This window comes from Suricata suricatta, chromosome 5 (genome assembly GCF_006229205.1).
Source record: "Suricata suricatta isolate VVHF042 chromosome 5, meerkat_22Aug2017_6uvM2_HiC, whole genome shotgun sequence".
Taxonomy (NCBI): domain Eukaryota; kingdom Metazoa; phylum Chordata; class Mammalia; order Carnivora; family Herpestidae; genus Suricata; species Suricata suricatta.
Window position 1 is genome coordinate 62,457,398 of NC_043704.1, and position 23,583 is coordinate 62,480,980.

The 23,583-nt window shown below is 36.1% G+C and overlaps 1 protein-coding gene and 1 pseudogene across 4 annotated transcripts in view; both read right to left on the reverse strand.

Annotated features, from left to right (window-relative positions):
- The window catches only part of LSAMP (limbic system associated membrane protein), a 619,607-nt gene that overhangs the window by 428,850 nt on the left and 167,174 nt on the right, over window positions 1-23,583 (reverse strand). The window lies entirely within an intron of this gene.
- Window positions 18,075-23,325, reverse strand: LOC115292488 (annotated as a pseudogene).

Sequence of the window (23,583 nt, forward strand, 5' to 3'; positions counted from 1 at the left end):
GGATCTATTTGCTTCAAGTCATTTTAAAAAAAAATTTTTAACATTTTTATTTATTTTTGAGAGACAGAGAGACAGATCATGAGCAGGGGAGGGGCAGAGAGATGGGGACACACAGAATCAGATGCAGGGCTCGAACCCATGAACTATGAGATCATGACCTGAGCTGAAGTTGGACACTCAACCAACAGAGCCACTCAGGCGCCCCTGCTTTAAGTCATCTTGATATTAATCTAGTTTCTTTCTACCTCATCCCCTCTAGCTCATACTCACTAGCTTAATTCTGACACTTAGATTAATGCTGAGTAACTATACTCCTTCCTTACGCTAATCATTCATGAATTTGAAGACCATCATGTCCGCATTCTTTTCTCTAAATTATATTAATTCATTAGGTTACATTCCATGCTTCCTTGTATTAACAAGTTTATCATCTATAAATTCTACCCTCAACTGAATGTAATCTAGCTGCTGTTGCTTTTCTCCTTTTTTTCTCACTTCTGTAACATACTGTATGTATAAATATATATACATATATATATATTTCTTTATTTTTAAAGACTTAATTTTTTAGAGTAGTTTCAGGTTTACAATAAAACTGAAAGGGAATTAGATGGATTTCCTATATGGTTCCCCTATTTCCACAAATGCATAGCTTCCTCATTATCAGCATCACTCACAAGAATGGAACTTTTTTTAACCAAGGATGAATTGACATAGACACATCATAATCATTAAAAGGTCATAGTTGACCTTAGGGTCTACACTTGGTGTTATACTTTTTATGGGCTGGGGCAAATGTATGACATGTATGCATCATTATATTATCATACAGAATATTTTTACTGCCATAAACATCCTTTGTGCTCTGAATATTCATCTCCCCATCCACCTCTGATAACTACTGATCTTTTTTATTATTCCTATAGCTTTGCATTTTCTAGAGTTTCATGTAGTTGTAACCATACAGTATCTCACCTGCTCAGATTGGCTTCTTTCACTTAGCAATGTGCATCTAAGTTTCTTCATATCTTTTTGTGGCGTGATAGCTAAATTCTTTTTAGCACTGAAAATGATTCCAGTGTTTGGATGTACCACAGTTTATTTAACCATTTACTTTTCTTGCTTGTTTCCAAGTTGTGACAGTTACAGAGAAAGGTGTTATAAATCTGTGTGCAGGTTTTCATATGGGCATGAGTTTTCAATTCCTTTGGGTAAATATCAAAGTGTGCAATAACTAGATCTTATGTTTGGTATTGTAAGAAAGTGCCAAACTGTCTTCCAAAATGGCTGTGTTCCCACCAGCAATGTGTAAAAAAGTTACACCATATCGTCAGCAGCATTTGGTATTGTCCGTGTTCAGAATATTGGCCATTCTCATAGGGGTGTATTGGTATTTCATTGTTTTAATTTGAATATAATTGAAATTGAATTTCTCTGATGACTTATGATGGGAGCATCTTTTATATCTTTATTTGCCATCTGTATATCTTCTTCAGTGAAGAGTGTATTAAGGTCTTTGGCCCATTTTTTAGTTGGGTTGTTTGTTTTATTAGTCTTGGGTTTTGAGAATTATTTGTATGTAAGGATAAAAGTCTTTTATGAGAAAAGTCTTTTGAAAATATCTTCTGCCAGTCTGTGGCTTATCTTCTAAGTATCATGGCATTATGTTTGGCAGAGCAGAAGGTTTTTACATTTTTTTTAAGTTTTAAATTATAATTGTTGATTCTTTCCTTCATGGATTGTGTCTTTGGGGTGAAAAGGCATCACCATACCCAAGTCTGCCTAGAGTTTCTTCTGCTTTATTTTCCAGAGGTTTTACCCTTACGTCCATGATCCACTTTGAGTTACTTTTTGGGAAGCAGGTAAGGCCTATAGATATATTTTATTATTTTTTGCATGTGGATATTCAGTCAACCCACCACCTTTTGTTAAAAGGACTTTTTCCATTGTATTGTCTTTGCTCTTCAATCAAAGATCAGTTAATTCTACTTATGTGGGTTTACTTCAATTCTGTTCCATTGATCTGTCTATTTTTTTGTGCCAATATCACATTATCTTGATTACTGTAGCTTCATGGTAAGTCTCAAAGTTGAGCAGTGTCAGTCTTCCAACTCTGTTCTTCTCCTTCAATAGTATATTGGCTATTCTAGGATTATTTGTTTTTTCATATAAACTTTAGAATCACTTTGTTAATATTGATCACATAACTTGATGGGGATATTTCTTCATGTTTTTAACAAAATCTTCATAGTATGCAAAATATGCTCAAATTATGTAACTAATGGCTGTAAGAAGAAAGTGTGGTTCTGAGAATAATTCAAGATGCTTTAGAAAAAAATAACATCTTTTAATCTTCCCTTTACAAAGAAGATATTCATGATATGAATGCTCTATTGGCCTAAACAGTATTTCTCATGAATTCTATTTATAAGCTATGTAGAGGTCAGTTCTCTTGGAGTTTCAATAAAACCCATAAAATTCCAAAAGGTCTTCCATAAGACTTTACTGAGAAAACTACATCGCGGGATGTATATTAAGCAAAAATGCTATATTGTTAATTTTTATTGATGAATACGTCTGCCAAGTGATGCAAAACATTTATACATGATCTAGCTAGCACAATCTCTCCCTACAAAATACTGTAGAAGAAGGAAAATAAAAATTATAAGTTCACTTGACAAGAATGAGATAGAGTAATGCAAAAATGGAAAATGACCTATATAGCTAGTAGCACCAATTACAGACGTTACATTAAGTATTCTGAACTCATATCCATGAACTCTTGGGCTTTAAGGCATCTGTGAAACTCAAGCTATAGCAAAAAAATAAAAGTGTATTTATATGCAAATGCTTACTTTTGGGGAATGAGAAGGCAACAGTTTCATCAGATTCTCAAGAGGGTCCATAAAACAAACAGTGGTAAGCATTAAATAATATGCCATGCCAAGTGAACAAGAAATCTTATGTCATTAATATAGAAATTTGTCTTCTTTCAAAAACTCTCAGACATCAGCATTTTTTCTCATTCATTTTCTTTGTTCCAGGTTTCTTATAGACCACCCATTCTGTTCATTTATTCTTTAGGCAGGCAATTTCTAAATGTATACTTTTCTTTACATTAAAAATTTCTGCTCATAAAAATATATAAAATTATGAGACCAAACAGAGCAGTTGAGGTTTAATTGCTTTCCATGGTCCTGAATAACCATATTGAAGGACCATTTCTGAGGGGTGAGTGCATCCATGATCAGTGAAAATCACTCATTGAATATCCCCATATACTATGGTCATCATGAGGAAGATTTCAAATATATGCTCTCAACACTATCACTATGCAAAAGGCGATATTTCCAAGGGCATATCTATTGATATTGGGAATATAATCCTTTGCAAACAATAGTAGATTTGCATTCATCACATTTCACTTTACCTATCACTTTTGGCAACTCACGATCCTGGAAATTTGACACAAGTATACAACCACCATAAAAGCAGGATTTTCTCTTTAAACTCAACTGCAACATTTGTGTCTTCTAGTCCTCTTTCAGATATTCATGCTGCACCTTGCCTTCCCTTTGCTATTTTGTTCAGAAGCTTCTATCTCTGTGGAATACAGGAGCATAAAACTACCAAAAGAAAGAAAAGTAAAATAAAACAAATTGCCAACGAAAAATATCCAAAAACTCATCAGAGAGAAGGGAAAAATCGAGGTCTCCACAGATGAGTGCTTTTAATTAGGAAGAGGGTTGAACGGCAAAGAGCTTATGCTAATAAGCAGCCTCTTTTAATCAGCTTATTAAAAAGAAACATTTTTAACAGCCAAAATAGTTTCAAAAATGGTAATTATTAGAAAAGCATTAGCAGGTTGATGGTAGGGGAAGGAAAGGGCTGGTCATGAACTGAAATTCAAAAGCTTCTTGGATACTCTAGGCAGGTCCAGTGATCCAGAAAAAGTGGGACAACATCCGTGTGGGCATGTTCTGTGTCAGCTTCATCTCTTTTCTTCTATAACAGACTGTGTTTTTCTCTTCTTCAGATCCTCTGGTTTTCCACTTTTCCTGTTGTCTTTTGGACTTTTTTTTCTTTCTCTCTGCTGCCCCATTATTATTTCTAACCTGTTTTCTCAAATACTTTTTTCTTCCTGTGTTTTTTGTTCCAAGGATGTGGTTCAACTTATAAATATGCTTTCCTTATGCACTGATCATTGCAGTCCAAACATGTTCAAACTCTTTAACTTGAACCTCAGCATTAAAAAAAACATGAAGATTTGGCTTCTAAGGGATATTTCCAGCACTTTGCTCTGTTCTGCATCATAGGTTAAAAAAAACCCTTCAGATAATTAATTATTGAATTCTATTCCATTATGAGTTAAAATAGTAGGATCTCTTACTCTGAAGTAAGCTCCCAATTTTACAGTGTTAGTAAAGGTATAAGCAAAAACACAACCTTCTATGAGTCTTTAAAAGGAAAGGTAATTAATATTGGAACTCGATAAATAGATGATGGAAGAGGATGAGATGTCAATCCAGGGACACTGAGGCTCAAAAGTGATTAGCAGCAGCAGAGAGCTACTCCTTCCATCTAATAGAGAAAGAGGAAATGATAGTGCTTGAACCGAGGAGCAAAAACTGGAATTATGCAGGTCAGTCCTGAGGACCTGGAGTCACAAACGAAACTCAGTAGCCTATCCAAGATACCAACTGGAAAAGACAAAGAAAAATACTTTAGCTGTTCTCTTTCTCCTGCTCTCGAGTTTCCCACCATGCCTCCTACTGCCTGAGCCCAGCAAGAGGCTTAGCTGAACAGCAGAGACTTGAAACCAGAAAGACTGTGGAGATCAGATTCCTGTGACAAAGAGAGGAACAGAGCAGTTTTAGTACTGGATCCAAGAAGCAACTGCTATAGGTCCAGGACACTCTAGCTCTTTGACTTAGAAAGGAAATGGATTATTCTATTTTCTTCATTTGTCATCACCTATATGTTAGCAAATTGTCAATGCCTATGTCATAACAGAATTCAAATATCTATAGGAGACCTAAGTCTGGACTATATTGAAATTCTTAGTTCTCACAATCTTAACTATGTCATAGCATATGCTTTAACTTTGAACTAGATACCCACAACAGTGAGGGTTCAAGAACTCCTGTGCTTCTAGACAAAATTTTCCTTCTGTATCCATACAGTTTGGAGGAGAATCAGGACTATGAAAAGTTACAGTTTCTGTACAGTTGCAACTTTTATTTCATAAACCATTTGCTGCTAACAAACCAAATGTGTACAGGAATGTAGTAAGGAGATGAGGAATAAATGGAAATGAAATTTATGGCAAGAACTTTTTTATTTAAAGATCATACTTAAGGGTGCCTGGGTGGATCAGTTGATTAAGCATCCTACTCTTGATCATTTCAAATCATGATCAAACCCTGTGTTGGGCTCTGTGCTGACAGGATGGTGCCTGCTTGGGAATCTCTCTCTCTCTCACTCTCTCTTTCTCTCAAAACAAGCAAACAAACAAACAAACAAACATTTAAAAAGACCATACTTAGTCTATCATAAATGATCTAAAAACTTACAATTATGAAATTTTTATTTCTGTATTATAAATCTGAAAGGTGGCAGAAGGAACAGAATAGTGTAGTCTAACTTCAGTCCTATGCTGCTTGGCAAGTTTTTATTTGTCTTCAGCAACTTCTCTTATGTGTTCCTTATGGTAGATTCCATAAACTCTTACCACTCTGCTTTAAAGTCCACATTCCAAGTACTTTCAAAATAAGACCTAGGTAAGAACTTCCTCAATTTCCCTTCCTACTACCTTAACACTTGTGTGTTTATTAACCTTTACTTAGTCACTATCATAGAGACAATACTCTGCTCCTTACTGGAGGTCTATGCCACCCTGAGTCTTAGAAACCCTCCTCTCAACTCCTGGCATTTGTATCAGTTAGCTTCTTCTTGGGAATGTACTACTTTATGACTTTCTAGACCACAATGATAACTTCAAATGTCCCCTAAATTTATTGATTCCCAAATTTATTTCCATTGATCTAGTCTCTTATCATGTAGCCAGATATATATCAACGGCCTACTAAGCAAATCCATGTACTCATACCTAACATGTCTTTACCTGCTCTTCCAAACATTATCTGCTTGCTTAATTCTAGTGTATTTAAATTCCAAAACAAGAAAAAATAAAATAAAATAAAATAAAATAAAATAAATTCCAAAACAAGAATCCATCCCCCAGTCTAAAATATTCTTCCTCCTACTTATCTTTGTGTGTCTCAACTTTTGCTGTCATTTTATCCTCTTTGTCTTGATGAGGCTTACCTAAACACACTAATGTATATCATCTGCCCTGTGGCAAGAGAAACAAAAGCAATATTAAACCATTGGGACTATAACTAAATAAAAAATCTTTTGCACAGCAAAAGAAATCATCAACAAAACAAAAAAGACAACCTACCATATGGGAAAAGATTTGCAAACAATATATCTGATAACCAGTTAATATACAAAATATTGATCCACAAGAATTTATACAACTCAGCCCTCAAACCCCACAAAAAAAACCCAATTAAAAATGGGCAGAAGATATGAATACACATTCTTTCAAAGACATGCAAATGGACAATAGACACATTAAAAGATACTCAACATCACTAATTATTAGGGAAATGCATCTCAAAACCACAATGAGCTATCACCACTCATCTGTCAGAATGGATATTATAAAAAAAAAAGACAAGTAATAGCAGGCATTTAAAGGATATAGAGAAAGGAATGTAAATTGGTGTAGCCATTATGAAAACAGTATGGAAGTACCTCAAAAAGTTAAAAATAGAATTGCCCTATGATCCAGAAGTTCCACTTCTAGGTATATATCCAAAGAAAATAAAATACTAGTTTGAAAAGACCATATGTTTATTGCAACATTTTTACAGTACCTTAGATATGGCAGCAACCTAAATGTCCAGATAGCTGAATGGATTAAGATGTGGTATGTATATAGTAGAATGTTATTCAGCCATAAAAAGAGTAAGATCTTGCCATTTGTGACTACAGAGATGGACCTAAAGGGTATCACAGGAAGTGAAACTAGTTAGACAGATAAATACCATATGAACACTTGAATGTGGAATCTAAAAACAAACAAACAAACAAACAAAACAAAACAAAAAGATACTCCCAAATACAGAGAACAAACTGTTCATTGTCAGAGAGGAAGAAAGTGGGCAGGTAAATGAAATAAACGAAGGGGATTAAGTAGTACAATTTTCTAGCTATAGAACAATAAGACATGGGATGCAATGTACAGCATAGGTAATACAGTCAATAATATTTTAACAACTTTGTACAGTGACAGATGGTAACTAGACTTAGGGTGGTGACCATTTTGTAATGCATATATTGACTCACTGTGTTGTACGCCTGAAACTAATAAAGTATTGTAAGTCAATTTTCCATCAATTAAAAAAAACACTCTGTCGTTTTCTTATTTTCTAATAAGGTCAAATCCTAATGTCTTAGAAAAAACAAAGCCCTTGAAAATCTGGCTGTATTTTCCTGTTAGCCTTTGATTCTTCCTTTTCCATCTATACCCTATATCAAGGTGTATAAAATTTGTCACTTTTCTCCAAATATATCAGACTCTTTTTTCCAATATATACTGTTCTCTCTGCATAAAGTGTTTTTTTTCTTTTTCCATTATAACGATTCCTCTAAAACTCAATGTAACCTCTTCTATGTCATTTTCCCCATATCTTAACAAAATCAGTTTTGTCCCTTGTGTTTTACTTTAGTACTTACTACATCACACTATGTATATATGTAGGCAGTATACCTCCCACTGGACCGCCAGCTCCTGTAAGGCAGGGAACATATCGTAACCATCACTGTATGCCTATAGCCTAACACCTACCTGCAACAGAATTTGCTGAATGGATAAATACATATATTTGCCAATTCAAACACATGAGAGACTATAGCCATTTTCTTGGGAGTTTTCTATTTTCTCAAAGGAAATCAAAATTGAGGCAGAAAAGTACTGATTTAAGGCAAGAAAGAAGGAAGAAAAGGAGAAATATGGACCATACTTCAGAAAGGAAATGCATACTTTCATTCCATGGTTCTTAAGGAGAAGAAGGAAGAGGTGGAGGTGGAGGTAGAGGAGGAGGAGGAGGAGGAAGAAAGACTGAAAAAGAACACACACACACACACACACACACACACACACACACAAATCTAAAGGTAGGCAGCCTGCATTAATGTTTCATTAGTTCTCACAGAAATCTCAAATCAAAGAAAATTAGAAGAAATCTTAGCAATCATCCAGTTCAAACTCCTCACTTTCCCAGTTAGCAAAACTGTATATCAATAGGATTGGTTTGCTTAAAATCACTCAGTAATAGGTAGTAGAACCTTAATTTGAGTTTTCTAAACCAAAGATTAATGATTGCTTCACAAACCAAATTTTTCTTGCAGACATTTGCTAGTTCCCAGAATTAAAACACATTCTTATTCTTTCTACTGACATTTTTATCTTGACTTTCCAAACACACAATACAAGCTTAAATGCAATTTTCTGATATATCACTGCCTAAGTACACTTAGGGGAATATATAGAAATATAAATATTAAAAAAAATTCATATACAAAATTTCACTTGGTAAAAAAATGTTAGGAGGGTAAACATGTTGCATGCATACAACAGGAGCCTCTGACTCTTAAACATGTAATATTAAATTTCTGAAAAAAATATACCTTTTCTGTAAAGGTACCGTATTTCCATTGTTATGTTTTGATGTGAATAACTATAGCAGGCAAATGCCAGTATTCACAGCCCTAGTCCTAGTTTGTCTGCGAAAATTATGCCAAGTGTGCAGTGCCATCTGCTCCTGTAGTGATGCCATCCTTCCATTTTTCAGCATGGTGATAAACAACCCAACTGCACATCATTTTCTGAGCTCCACAAGCACCTCAGGGCAGGGGAGCAGAGGGGATGTGGTCCCTCTGTCACATCCAAAGAGATGCATACAGCAGGGTGTGGGAAGGGAAAATCAGTAAGTGAAGAATGGGAGGACAATTCTGGAAAACCAAAATATCCACAGGACAGTTTTTCTCCTACTTTGCACATGTCCTGGTAGTGGTGACAATAGGGCAGAAAAAGAGGTAGAATAGGGATGGGGGTAATGTTCCTTTCAGGACATCTGAAATCAACAAACCCCATATTATTTTTCTATACTCATTTTTTTAGTGACTATGGTCATCTTCTCACTAATAAATACATGGTAAGAAAATGGAAATGGATATGTAATTACAAAGCAGGCTGGGAAAATATATAGAAATGTGTGGTACTAACAATTCATGCAGGGCTTATAAGACCATTGTCAGTAAGATAAAGAAGTGAGGTCATGGAACTCTAATCTCAACAAAGTGATGTGAATTTTGATACAACTATAAATTTGGGAATGACCATTATCTAATACTAAGTTGCTCCTGTAACTCCCCTACCTAAATATTTAAGCTGGCTTCTGTTTGTTCATAATCAGTGACAAGAAGCTCATTATCTTATTGTATCAGACAAGGACCTTTCTATATATATTTCAGACTTTATAGATGTTTTTGATATACATCTGTCATGTACTTTCTTAGCTTATAAATAAAACCATCATTATATTGGCATCAGTGTTATCCTCTAAGACCCTAGAACACAGGTTGAATAAGTATCTAAGGAAGTTAACATGTCAAGATATATATTACTGATTTGAGAATAAAAGTCCTATAAATATGATACAAAAATAAAATTATGGAGATATTTGAAGGTATTATTGGAGAAATTATGGGAGCAAAGTATATAATAGCGCTTTGGAAAGGAAGTCTTAGGACTTGGGTAAGCTTAATGTAACACTCAGGAGAGAAGAGTTTTTGTAGAAAGCAGGAAGGAATATCAAGCTGAATTGTGGCATGGAATCAAGTATGTTATCCAGAAGAAAGCTTAGCAATTGAGGTGTATCTCTAGTCTTTGACTACTTAAAATACAGGTTGTATATGTAATTAAACCTAAGTGATAATGAAAACCAACCAATAAGAATCTTTGCCAAGCCAAATTGACCCATCTGAGAGAATTAATTAATTATTACTTCTATCAAATGATAATGAAATACCATGTGTCCACCTAAAGAATCATAGAACATAGTGGGTTTGAGTCCACACACTACAGAGGAAAAATCACAGGAGGGTAACAAAAGAGTCATTACCTTGAGTACATATTCTCAAGGACATATTCTTTAAAAGTGACACTATTCATCACCTAGGTAATGACAGTTACCAACTTCTGTGCCAGATAATGTGGTTGGTTCTTGAGATACAAAGATGAGGTAGACAGATGGCCTACCTCTAGAAGCTCAAATACAAAAAAAAAAAGATTGATATTGATGCCCATATAACTAATTTAGTTAGAAACAAGGATATAAGCCTGCCTCCTGGTGTCAGTCAGAAGTGACTCCAGAAAGGAAATGTGATTTTAGATTCCAGAGCTTTGAAAGACAAATGGGATTTTGATAGCTAGAGAAGGAGAATGGGGTATCCCAAGCAGCTATGATGTTTGGACAAGAGCTCTGGAACAGAATAAACTAGTCCATATCCTGCACTCTGCAAACATTACCTTGAGTTGGCAAAAAGTCAGGCAAAAAAAGGCTATCTTCTATGATATGGCCAAACTGCTCAATTTTCAGGTCAGCTCCTTTGGACCCTTTTGGTCTTGAGCTCTCTTCCCTACCCTACTCGTGCCACACTGGGGATCCTTGAGCAAGATGCCAGGCCAAAGATGCCTGCGCATACATGTTAGATATGAGTGCATCCACGTGTCTATATGAACTCATGTGTGGAAAACTGGCATTTGTTCTTCAAACGGATACAACCCCCATCATAAGAGTCTTTCAAAACACTAAAGTTTAATAACACTTTTGTAAGAGTCAGGGTGTATGTTGATCTAAGGTGAGTCCAAAACAATATTCCCCGGTTTCAGGATTGGTAAATCATCTAATCCCTTTGACTGATATTATTTTTGCCTTGGTGCCTGGCAGAGTTGTCTGCTTAATCCTGGGGGCCAGAGGTTCTCACATGCTTCTGGAAACTAGAAGAGATACTTTAATATCTAGTCTTTTGGGAACTGTACACCCAGGAAAATCCCAGAAAATCCCGCTCTAGCAAGTCTGTTTAGATAATATTTAGTCAAAGTTACAAACAAGTACAGCTTTGTAGCATGATATTATTGTTATAGTTTCACCAATGACAATATTATGCTGTCAACAACCAAGCTACTAAGATGATCATTTATAATTTACAAAGTACTTCCAAGTGGATTAATTCATTTTAGCCTCCCCTGAACCCTAAAACAAACAATACAATGAACCTCATTTTATAAATACGGAGACTGAGAGCCAGAGAAATAACTGACTTATCCTGACTCACTCACTTGCTCAATATCAGTGCCAGAGAAAAACCCAGATCATCTGAATCCTATGCCTTTTACTGCCCCAGAATGATGATCTGTGCCAAAAAGATTCAAATTCAAGAAAACGAATAACAGAGTGCTTGACAATTAAACTTATACTGTATTATCTAGCCAATTTTGGTTTAAAGATGGTATTGTTATTTTCCTTATGAATACTTTCAAGTGAGAGGAGATTTTCTTTGTTACCTGAGACACAACGCCAAATCTAGATTATCAAGTGTTTCTGGAACTTTTTATCTAATCTAAAAAAAAATGCACACTACTATTGACTATTCCTTTGGTAACCCTTCCCTTGCTGAAGAGCTGTTGCCTTCATGCTTTCATTCATTTTTCAATTCATCCTGATAAAAACAAATATTCAAAAAAGCCATCTCTGGATAGAAATTAAACATAAATAGGGGCATCTGCAAGACTTAGTTGGTTAAGTGCCCAACTCTTGATTTTGGCTCAGGTCATGATCTCATGGTTCATAGGATAGAGCCTCACATCAGGCTCTGTGCTGACAGTGTGGAGCCTGCTTGGGGTTCTCTCTCTCCCTTTCTGTGCCCTTTTCCTCCTCTCAAAATATGTAAACTTTCAAAAAGAAATTAAACATAAATTATTTCCAACAGTAGAGCAGCTATTTCTTACCTCCCCTTTCGGATGTTCAAAATTGTGATGAATAAAAAGAAAAAGAAAGAGAAAGCTATGATAGGAAAGAAAAGGAAAAGGAATACATTGTTGCCCTCGTGCCCACCTCCTTCTTAGTGGTAGAATGAAATATAGAAGCAGAGAATTGATGATCAGATCATCCTTTAGGTGGGATTCCTTCAACGGACAGAAGACTAGCTGTCCATGTGCCTACTTTCATCTTGTTGCCTTGTGTTCGGAAAACCCTGCTTGCTCAGACATACTGCTCCCTTGCAAAGACAAGTGGTCCCAAGCAACAGTTTGTGTTTTTTATAAACCGTGTCCCTGAAACAATAAACTGCTGGCACATATTATTGTTAATTTAAGGTAGAAACATCTGACTTCAGCCTCTATTTGACTCATGACTTTCTGATGAAATCCTCATTAGAATTTCATAAACTCTAGAATCTAACATTACTAATTCAGCTACAAAGCTTAGTGTTAATATTTTGCAGATGGCATGGTTAGTATAAAAGGTAGAGATAGGAAAGAGGCAGTAAGCACCTGAATACCAAGAAAACCTTTTTAATAGAAGCCAGTCATGGGGGACAAAACCACCCAGCAGGTGCTTTACCCATAAGGTTAATCACACTGAAACAAGGTGAATTCATTAGCAAAAGAGAAGTCACAAATGCATATATAGCCAGGAATAGGAAGATAGTTCAAGTTTAGTAGGTCACTCCTTTCATCTTAAGACTGTAGAGGGAAGATCCTCTAAAAAAAAACTGAACTAGGCAAAGCAAACAATTTAAGCAAGAATAGATAGCTGACCTATTCCTCTGGAGGGATTCCTGTAATGAGATAAGAGCTTAGGTTGAATGACATCTAAAAACAGTTCCAGTGCTAAGATTGCATAAAAGATTTCAATTTGCAAATACCTTAACTTCATCTTAATTTCATATGCAAAAGCCTTACTTTTTCAGATATATCAAAATTCAGTGCTTATCACTTGAATCATGTTGTGCGTTCAAAATAAATGGATGGTAAAGTGCATTATTTGTTAAGCCTTAAGTCCTCAAAGCTGAAAAACTCATTCTGCTTCTCATACATTTGACCAATAGTGACAAATCACCAGCTGTATGTAGCCCAAGCGGCCAGTGTTTATTAAATGTCTCACTCAACCCCAAACCTCATGAATTGTTTAACATACAAGAGAGACAAAAAGCCAGTATTTCTCCTTGTGTCAGCTCTTGTTAGGAGTGTCTGTGCTCCTCTCACTCCTGGCTAGGAACAACATTAACATTCATTGGTGTTAGACACATGAGGGGTTGGGGAGCCTTTGGATCCATAGTCAATCCTGTGCCATGAGTCTATCGATGCACACCCAGTCTACAAACATAAAGAGGCAAATGTGAGGGCCACACCATTAGGATACACAGAGAAGGCTAGGGCAGTTGTCTGTGTTCTGCCTCCATTGGCAACAATTTGAATATGCTAGAAAGAGAAGGAATCCAGTAGTTTAATACCAAGAAGAAACCCTCATGAAATCAATACAGACAAAATGATACTTTTCAAATAACCCATTTAAAAGTTAGCCATAAGGAAACAGGCTTTAGATAGCTGGTGACTGTCAAGATGAAGATTCTTATCCAGGTTTTGGAGTAATTAGAGAATTTCATCACTGTATGTATTTTTCTAAGCTGCTTCCCTCACTAGTTTGTGGGGAAACCAGAGGGCATGACGTAGTGGTGGTAGGTGGTTGGTTCATTTAAAAAATATCTAAAAAAATCATGAGGCTCTGTGACTCTAAGTAGCTAAACATTTTTAATATCTATCTTGGATTTTCCTCTGAGAAGAAAATATTTTAGCATTATGAATGAATGTGAATAATTCAAGGAAAACTTAACTGCAAAAATGTCTACTTAGGCATGCAACACTATCATTTCTGTAAACCATGGTTTCAGTTGTTCCTACAAATGTCACCATGAAGTTAACCTTAAGGCATCTTTCTGATTTGCAACAGCCTCCAGGAAGACAATTCCAAAATATCTGTCATTAAGAATTAGGAAATAATTCCAGTTGGAGTTGGAGACAGAAGTCCTAATCAAAGACAGAGGTCTCTTTGGTCTATGATGCCCTGACCAATGGGAAAACAAAAACAAAATACTAAATATTGAATAAGTCTATCCCTTTCTACAGTTTTTTTTAATCAATATGATCTTGAGCTAAATCGGCAGTCCCAGAGATATTCCAGATTTGGAGAATTATCAGAACTATGGAACACAGCACATGGCCTCATGGCCTCATTCTTTCCCTCCTCTTTCTTCCAAAAGAGAGAGCTAGGGATCTTCTTGATATGTTACTATTGCAAAGGAATCTAAAAAAATGCATACATTTTGTAAATTGAATAAATACAGAAATAAAACACCCTTCACCATCTGCAAATACCAACCAGCCATATACAGTGATTTTCAGTAATCAGACGTCATCCATGGAGAGACAAATACGGGAGATGGTATTTTCCATTAGCAGGACCCAGTTTCTAAGCAAAGAGTTTCTGTGGTGGTTGTAAACATCAGCTACACTCCCTGGAGAAACTCATTTTTCTAGGACATTGCATATATGCAATGCATATAGCATGTTTTTATTACTATTATTTGTCTTCTATCTTTCACATATCTTTACAAATGACAATTCACAGCATCTCAAAATAAGACTTCAAAGGCAAGGAAAAAGAGAACATGAGATAACATTAAGAGTAATAAACCTTAAGATTTCTTTTTGTTGTACACATAGCTGAAGCTACTCTGAAGGAAGACGTATGTAGATTCCTCTCAGAAGTATGGAGATTTCTCATTTGTACATCGTAGATTAGCAGCTGCAGTGCTTTAGTGAACTCAAAGTTTTAGAGTAAAAAAAATGAAATGAATAAAACCAACAGAGTTTGAAATTTAAGAGTGGGGTACAGTGTCAAGAAACCAAGTTGAGTGATATTATTCAAGCTACTGTAAGGGTCACAATGATAACTTTCCTTTCTCAAAAGGGCCCAGCAAGATCATTCTCATTCTCCAAGCATCATAACATTTTGTAAGTACATACTCATTTTCAGATCATCAAGTTCTTCCCAATTTGAACATCATATGCTTCTTCCCGTTCCTGCCTTTCCCTAGAGTTCCAGAATGGGTCAAATCCTCTAACGTCCAGCAGCACTGACTCTATATATCCTTCTTGGGGAACATTTAATATAATAACCTATAGAGTAGTTTCTCTGTTAATATACCGTACACATACATGGAATATTCCCTAAGGACAGGAACTGTGATAGATCTCATAATATCCAAAACCCCTTTACCACCTAACACAGAGAAAAAAGTATAAACTTATCTGTTGATGAAAAACGTCTCTGTATCCATTTTCTAGCTAGAAATCCATCTATATATTATATTTGGATTTGACAGTTCTTATATTCAATCATACAAGATATAGATTTATACAGATTTCACTCACTACTACCTACTTGCTTTCCAGAAAAGGACAAAGGCACAATGTGGCCATACCAAGAATGAGAAGGGAATAGACTACTAAACACAGAGATAAATTAAGAGAAGGGGCTCCAACATGTCATGGTAAAAGATGACTGATTTACTCCATTTCTGCCTCTCATGTGTGAACAAAACCAGTTCCTCTATTAACACCTTCTTTTTTCAGTGATATCGTAGACAGATCCTGCTGGGACTCAGACTTGAGGAGGTTGCCATTACATTACCAGAACTACAAAAAAGATAGCATGTGGCTTTATACAAAACTATGACTTTATAAAAAGTCTAACTACAATCTGTTTAGTGGTTGAACTTCTTAGTTTCAATCTCTTTGGAAAAACTCTAACAATGGGAACTACTTCCCAGGATATTTCCCAGAATCTAAAAATCTTCCAATAATGTATCTTGCCACAAACCTCCCTGGTTAAAAAACTTACAAATTTGCCAAGAATATTCACTTTTGCTTTGGGTGTTGGCCAATCTCTCAATCCCTCTTCTGTTTCCCTGGAGAGGATTTTTGGTAAGAAATTGACTGTCATCATTCTTCAGATTGGAGGGGGGGATCTTGACCAATTACTAAAGTTGGATATCAGAAAAGCACCTTTTGCCTGTGCTCTGCACAACATGACATTTTATTGACACTTACATCTCATTTCAAAGCACAGTTCCTTCTCCTGATCTGCCCATCATCACTGATGGTGATATTCATTTCAGTAACATGTTGATGTACTAATATAACAATTATGAAACTAAAATGAAAAAAAGACAATTGAGAGCATTTGATTTTAGGAGAAAATCTAAAAGCATCATTATATTTTAGCACACAAGTTAAGAAAAGATTGGCCAGAGAGATGCAAAAGAGTATAAGAGAGAAAGAGTATGATGCTTTAAACAAAACTTTGCTGACAAGTTTCCTACAGGGTAAAAGTCTTTGGTTGGAGTAGACACAGTTTTGAAGTCCACATGCTAGAAGTTGATTCCTTGCCAGAAATCTCCTTCAACAGCCACTTTGAAACATGTATATTTATAGACAAAGAGAGCCATAAAAATTGCATATGGCCTTTTGACTGCTTGAGCACTTAGCTTTAACTAGAGAAGTGAAGTGGAAGCCGACTTAATCTTTCTCCTAGTTTTTAATACTTTGGTGCTACAACATTACTCCTACTGTTAGGATTTGCTATTCTTAGTCAAATCCCTGAAGGCCATGCTCTAAGATTCCTAAGACTAGAGGCTGAAGGATCTAAGATGGGGAAGGATTTAACTTCCATGACCATTAGATAAGAAGTCCCTTTAGGGAACCAAATCAGCTTGGGCTTTAGGGGGAAAATGTATGCTTTCAGGAAAAAGTAGAAGAAATTTGTATTACTAATACGGCCTACAGGTGAAACCAGGAGGTGTCATTCAAGAAGGGTGGGTGTTTATTTTATTTTCTAAGTTACACATTGAATTATGATGGAAACAGTCAGATGCCAATGGATTATTTATATTATGACCATTTTCCTTCTCTCCTAGTTTTCCTTTTTCTTCCTGGTGCTTCCCTGTTTATCCAATCTAATGCAATAAAATGCATAATTAATTTCTAAACGCTTCCGTTGAGCGGTGCAATTTGTCAAGTCGAGTTGTTAATAGAATTAAGCTTTTTATCAGCGATTAGCAAAAGAAGGTAAAAAAAATTAATTACGGAATTGTATGCCTCCCTGGTTCAAAGCCAGGTTTTGGATTAAATGTTCGATAAAGGTTTCCTGACACGTTATAAAACATTTAGCAAGAGCTGCTTTCCCCTAGTGCGTTTAAAACCTGTGTCTGCAAAACCAACCAGGAAGGCATGTGCATTTGGGCAGACCTTTGTGCGTGCCAGCGTGGGGAGCCACAAAATCACTTTTACAAAATCCTGAGAAAAACATTGGTTTTCCTTACACTGCTCAAGACAGGTGACACGCTATGACCTCACAGGTGTTCTCCATCTTTAATTTTTGATAGCATGATTTGCAGCTTGAGTGAAGTTGAAGAATTGGTTGGAGGGAATAATAGAATAGTACACTGACGGGACGATTAATATATAATATGCCTTCATCTGTAATTATATGTAACATACATACACAGGTTTATATGCAAAGGCTGTTCAAAATATTTGATCTTGCCTAAATCTGTAATATAATTTATCCACTTCATCTAAGCTTGATACTTTCTTCTCTCTTCTGTGTCCTCACCACCTCATTTTCTTATGACACAGAGTAATTCAACCTATTTCATGCCTTCACTTTCTCTAGTCCAGGTTAGAAGGAAGGAAAGAAGAATGAATCTGAAAAATAAGATGACACCCATTGGGTCACTGTTTTATAAGTGGCACAAATGACTGTTCTTCAATGACAGGAAACATTTTACCATTTTTCAACTGCTTGCACTCATGCTCAGATGCAGCAAGCACTTCCTGCCAGCTCTTCCACATCTGGCACTCCCATGCTTTGGGCCATCTCTTCCAAAATCCCACAGTTGGGGCCCATCTGAGCAAAGGCCAGGGCCTGGTTCCCATAGTGAAGTTGTGCTCTTCAAACAAGGCACACTCAGTGTGTAGGTTCTAAGTTCTAAATGTAGGACGGGAGGCCAGGGGAGACTGGGAAGTCCAAGATCAAGGCAACAGCAGATACGGTGTCTGATGAGAGTCAGCTTCCTTGTTCAAAGATGGCCATTTTCTCACTGTGTCCTCTTACGACAGAAGGGACAAGAGAGCTCTCCAAGGTCTCTTTTATAAGGACACTGATCCCACCCTCATGATCTAATCAAAGGTCCCCCCCTCCTAATACCATTGCATTGAGGGTTAGGATCACAACACATAAATTTGAGGAGGACACATATATTCAGTCTAGAACAGAAACTCACTCTTTTCTTTTGTTTTCTTGGTCTTCTCTTTTTCTTTTCACTCTCTTCTATCTTTTCTGCTTTCCAACAAACATTGGATAATTTGTTAGGTAGTCACACATGATTATTCAAAAATTAGTAAGGTATGACTATTTTATGTAAGAAATTTGGATTATATAAAACAATGGTGTTACTGCATATCCTATATAAAATTATAGTTTTGTTCTAAATATTTTCTCTTAATTATAAAATAAACAAGACCTATAACAAAACATAACATGGAATCAGCTTCCATATCCGGTTGAGAATTATAATGAGCAATGTAATTTTTCTGACTGTTTGAATTTAAGTTCCATGATCTCTGGGGACACTTAGACTTGCTTATTATCACTATAAGTGCATTACCTAGAATTTCTGATACATAGTAGGTACTCTATAAATATTAGTTAAATCAATGGATAATTAAGTGACGGTTATCTATTGTGAGTTTTTTTTTTCCAACTATTTTATTGATTTTTTTTAAAGTATTTCTTTGCTTCCTCAGTAAACACAGAAACATACTTTGACTTTCCTTAATGGCTCAGAATTTTGCAGTGCCTCATTAAGTATAAGTAATATTAATTAGCACTATAAAATTAATAACCTGACAATTATCAGGTAAAATGGGAGGAATCAAAGCTGATTCTCATTGACCCTAATTGTCACCCACTTTGCTTTTGACTGATTCTTTGATTCCAGCTTGTTTTCTTATCCTTAATCTCATTCCCATAAAAGAATGAAGAAATGTGCAATTCTGTGGCTTCCTAAACTAAATTTAATACAGCTGCCTTTCTACAAAATTAATGAGTAATCTAAGGATGAATCTATCTTCCCCAAAATTGTTTTCCGACCCTCATTATAATCTTTCTTATCATTTGTATATGTCTCCTTTGAATTTTCAGTAGCTTTTAAAATACCTTTTATTAGCTGAGCATTAACAAAAACTTAGTTACTATGAAAGCTTTACTCCATTCTTTTATTTTTTTTCCAATTAAGAATCTTTTCCATTTTAAAGATTAGTATATGCAAAAACCTTAATCTTTTGTGAAGGTTTTCTTTTTTATTAAAGTTTAATAGAATTCTAGACAAAAATCAATGTTAAAAACATCTTTTACTATAATTAGATGATGGCACTTTCTTTAATTGAAATGTATCATATTCTAAGTAATACCGATGTCCATGGTTTGAATTAAGGAAACAATTACTGACAGGAAAATAGTATCATCACATATTAACTCTGCTTCCTGAAGGTGAAAACACTTCTCTAACATTAAAACAGAGTTGTTACTTTCAGGTGAACATATACTTCTAGAGTGAACACTTTGTGCATGTACAATAATGTAAAGTGACCATTCAATAGGAAAATGAAAGAGAGAGACACACATTATACATAAATTTGCACTTTCTTAGCAAATGGTCTATGAGTAACACTCTTAAAAATTATTGGAATTATATCTTCCATCAATAACAAAATTTAAATCTTACTAATATAGAACCTATTTGTCTTCCTTCTGTCAAACCCCAAGCCAAACACTTTCCCAAGGCTGTCTGAGGAAGTATAGAAAAGGAACATAACAGGACAGACAAGACATGAGAGAAAGGCCTATGTATGGGAGATGGAGACGGCTCTGTCACAAGGCAGAAGATGAGAAAGGCCTCTATCAGGCAAAAGAACCCCCTGATCTCTGGGAAGACAAAGCCCAGGATGGTGTAGGAGAGCTGTTGCTTCAGAGAAGGGTTCCTGGCATAACCAATGATGATGTTCCTAAACATAATCCCAATTCCAATCCCACTGCCAGCCCCAGCCCCAGTGAACTTGGCTGTTGTATTGATGTCCCTTGAAATTTCCCTTGAAATGGAAGCTGTAGGAAGGAATAAGTGATGTCAGGGCATGGGGCTGACAAGCTGCTGAAACTCTCGCCTGGCAGTGTCTCTGGTTGTTTTAGCACCACTGCAGACAATGACTGGCTCAAGACCTAGAGGTGTTCCTGACCAAGAATGGGGTGGAGATGAACTTTGAGCAGGTATATATTTTTAGGAGAAGAGGTAGTGTGTCAGAGAGCTGCTCCCAGCAGAGAGAAGACCAATAAAAACTTTCATTAAAAAAAAAAAAACCCACACAGCGGTGCTTGGGTGGCTCAGGCGGTTAAGCATCTAACACTTGATTTTGGCTCAGGTCATGGTCTAATAGTCTGTGGGATTGAGCCCCATATTTGGCTCTCTGCTCATAGTGTGGAACCTGATTAGGATTCTCTCTCTCCCCCTCCCGCGCTCTCTCTCAGTCCCTCCCTTGCTCATTCTATCTCAAAATAAGTAAACATTTAAAAACCAAACCAAACCAAAAACCTCACAGACAAATGTAGTCATTCTGTCCTCACTTCACAGAATCTGTAGACTTTTGGATTTGGCTTGACCTACAGAAGAATTGTTTGTTTGTTTGTTTTACTAAAACATATCAACATATCAGTTCCTTGGTGCTCTAACACTGTTCAACCTGTTTGGTAATTACGATGACAGAAATTGAAAATTCTGCGGAATCATTCAGTGGCTGTATACTTAACTGATAAATTTTCACAATATACATTTAGTTATCCATAACATGTCAATCTTAAAATGCCAGTGATCTTTTGCCAACTGTGCACAGTCATTTGTTTGTGCAAAATAACATTCATCTTTGCTTATTCATGATACATTGGGCCATAGGCAATGATTAAAAACACCCATACAAAATGGGGTTTTTATGTTCTCATATTGCTCTATGAGCATAAGACAGTATACAATTGCTATATTTTGCTCACAAGTGGTGAAGAATTTGAACAGGTTCATTTTCAGTCCTGACACTCTATCATTCAAAAATGAAAACGGGAAAATTTTGCAAAGCTTTTTCTTATATTCATTGTTCCTTATACATGTGTTTCCCTACTTTAAGGCTTATCAATGCTTTGATAGATTACTTCTCTGCCTATCACAACTGGAAGCCACTATGATAGTGAAGTACATGGAATTAGGTTTTTTTAATTTTGTTTTTGTTTTTAGAATTCAGTACACATAAATAAGTGAAGTTGTGGTGCTAGAGGCATGGGTGTGCACTGATGTGATAGGGTTGCTTGCAGGAATATGTTTATCTCCTATTAGTTGAATGTGTAAATGAATGGAAGATTGTTTTGGTGACAAATACCCTCAGATACTTCTTCACTCCTTGCCATCAAAACACCCAGCCTTAACCTCTGCCATATCATTGCTCTGCACTCTCTCCTCTTTGTTCTCGTTTTATTTAATCTCAAAACACTTCTCTTTTTCTTATAGTTTTTCTCATCAATTTTCTACCTGGAATTTCCCAGGGATGGGTTGTTATTTAAAAAGGTACATTTCGAAGTTTAGGTATTTGTCTCACAAATAGGGTCAAATCTCTGGTTTGCATTCAGGAAGATGTTCTCTTTCTTTTAAGGGAAGGGATGCTAAACTTTTCTTCCTTTACCCTTTAAAAATATTCTACATTTATATAAATATATTCAACTCCCCAACGGGCTTACATAAACATTTTCATTCATTTGACATTACTGAGGCCCTAGTAGTACATAAAACTCTTTAACTTCTGGGGGGTCTCTGTCCTACCCAGTAATATACAGTATTTTCAAAAGTTGTATTAAAGCATATTATCTCAATCTATGTATATGGACTTATTTTAAAATAATAAAGTGCTTTACTAATATACTATAAGCCATACCAATATATTAAAAATGTAAGATATAAAAAATAAAAATGAGATCCAAATATAGAGTTTCTAATCATTTCTTCAAGACCTCAGTGCATACTTTTGGACCCAGTTGAGACCTATGCATAATCGGCCAGGTCATTAGCTGTTGCACTTGAACAGGGAGAGGAGTGCTGATCACGCGGGGAAACTTCCAGGTGGGGGTGGGGCGAAACCTCAGTATTGTTACAGTAGCAAAACTTTTAGCTTCTAAACTCTGGTTCCATTTTCTCTGGCCAGAGACAGATCAATACTTTCATGAGGCTTAGAGAAATAGAAGCCAATTAGTGTGCATCTGTGCCTTGGGGAAAGAGAATCTGGGCCCAAGGCCCAAAGTCCAAGGCAGCATTTCCTGAGGGAGATCAGGCTTCAGTGAAGTGCTTTTCCTTGAGTATTTGTTGACGGGGTAGAGGTGCAGGCAACAATAGAGCATCACCTGGGGGAGGATGCAGTTGATTAACATTCTGGGTGTGTGAAACAGTTTGTGCACAATGAACTTTTCTGAAGTGTATTCCAGCACTTTCAAATTATGTTTTGCATAGTGTAATTCTATCCTATTACCCTTAGCCACATACACCTTGGTATCAGAGTATTATAAATTATTTCTCTGCCTCCTTAGTGTTTACAACTTTCTGATATAGCACTTGTAGATAGTGATCATGCATATTCCTTCCTAGTTATCACAGCGAAACTAGAGTTATTTTATTCTTGTAATCTTTCTTCATTCGTCCTAAAGTTCTTTAATCATTTTTGTTGTTGGTTTCTCCTTTCATTTCCAGTTATCAGTATCTTTCTGGTCCTTGGGTGCTCAAACGGAGAAGGGGAATGCCAGATATAGTCTCACCTTACCAAATAAATAGGAGCTATAGGCTACAGCTTCCTGTCCTGTGATAGCGTGTGTCTGTTTATGAAGCCAGTGCTCTCATGCATTTTTATTATCTTAGCATCATAGTGAATTATCAGCATGTCACCTTGCCATTTACAAAGCTGTCATCTGATTCCTTCTTCATCATAGCATCCTTCCATGTCAGCTCAGTCTTTCACATAGCTTTGAATTTCCTTTTTTTTCCCCCTCCAGTTTTGCTTCGCTTGAAGTGATCTGTGGTTTGCACCATTTCCTGTTTAGGAAACAATTGCCTATCTAGGAAATTAGCACAGTCAATTAGCATCCAAGCTTTCTGAAGACTAGATTCTTCAGAAAATTCTTAGCCAACTGTGGGCTGGTTTGCAGAATGTACTGATCTTGGAAATCTCCTTTCTGAAATGCT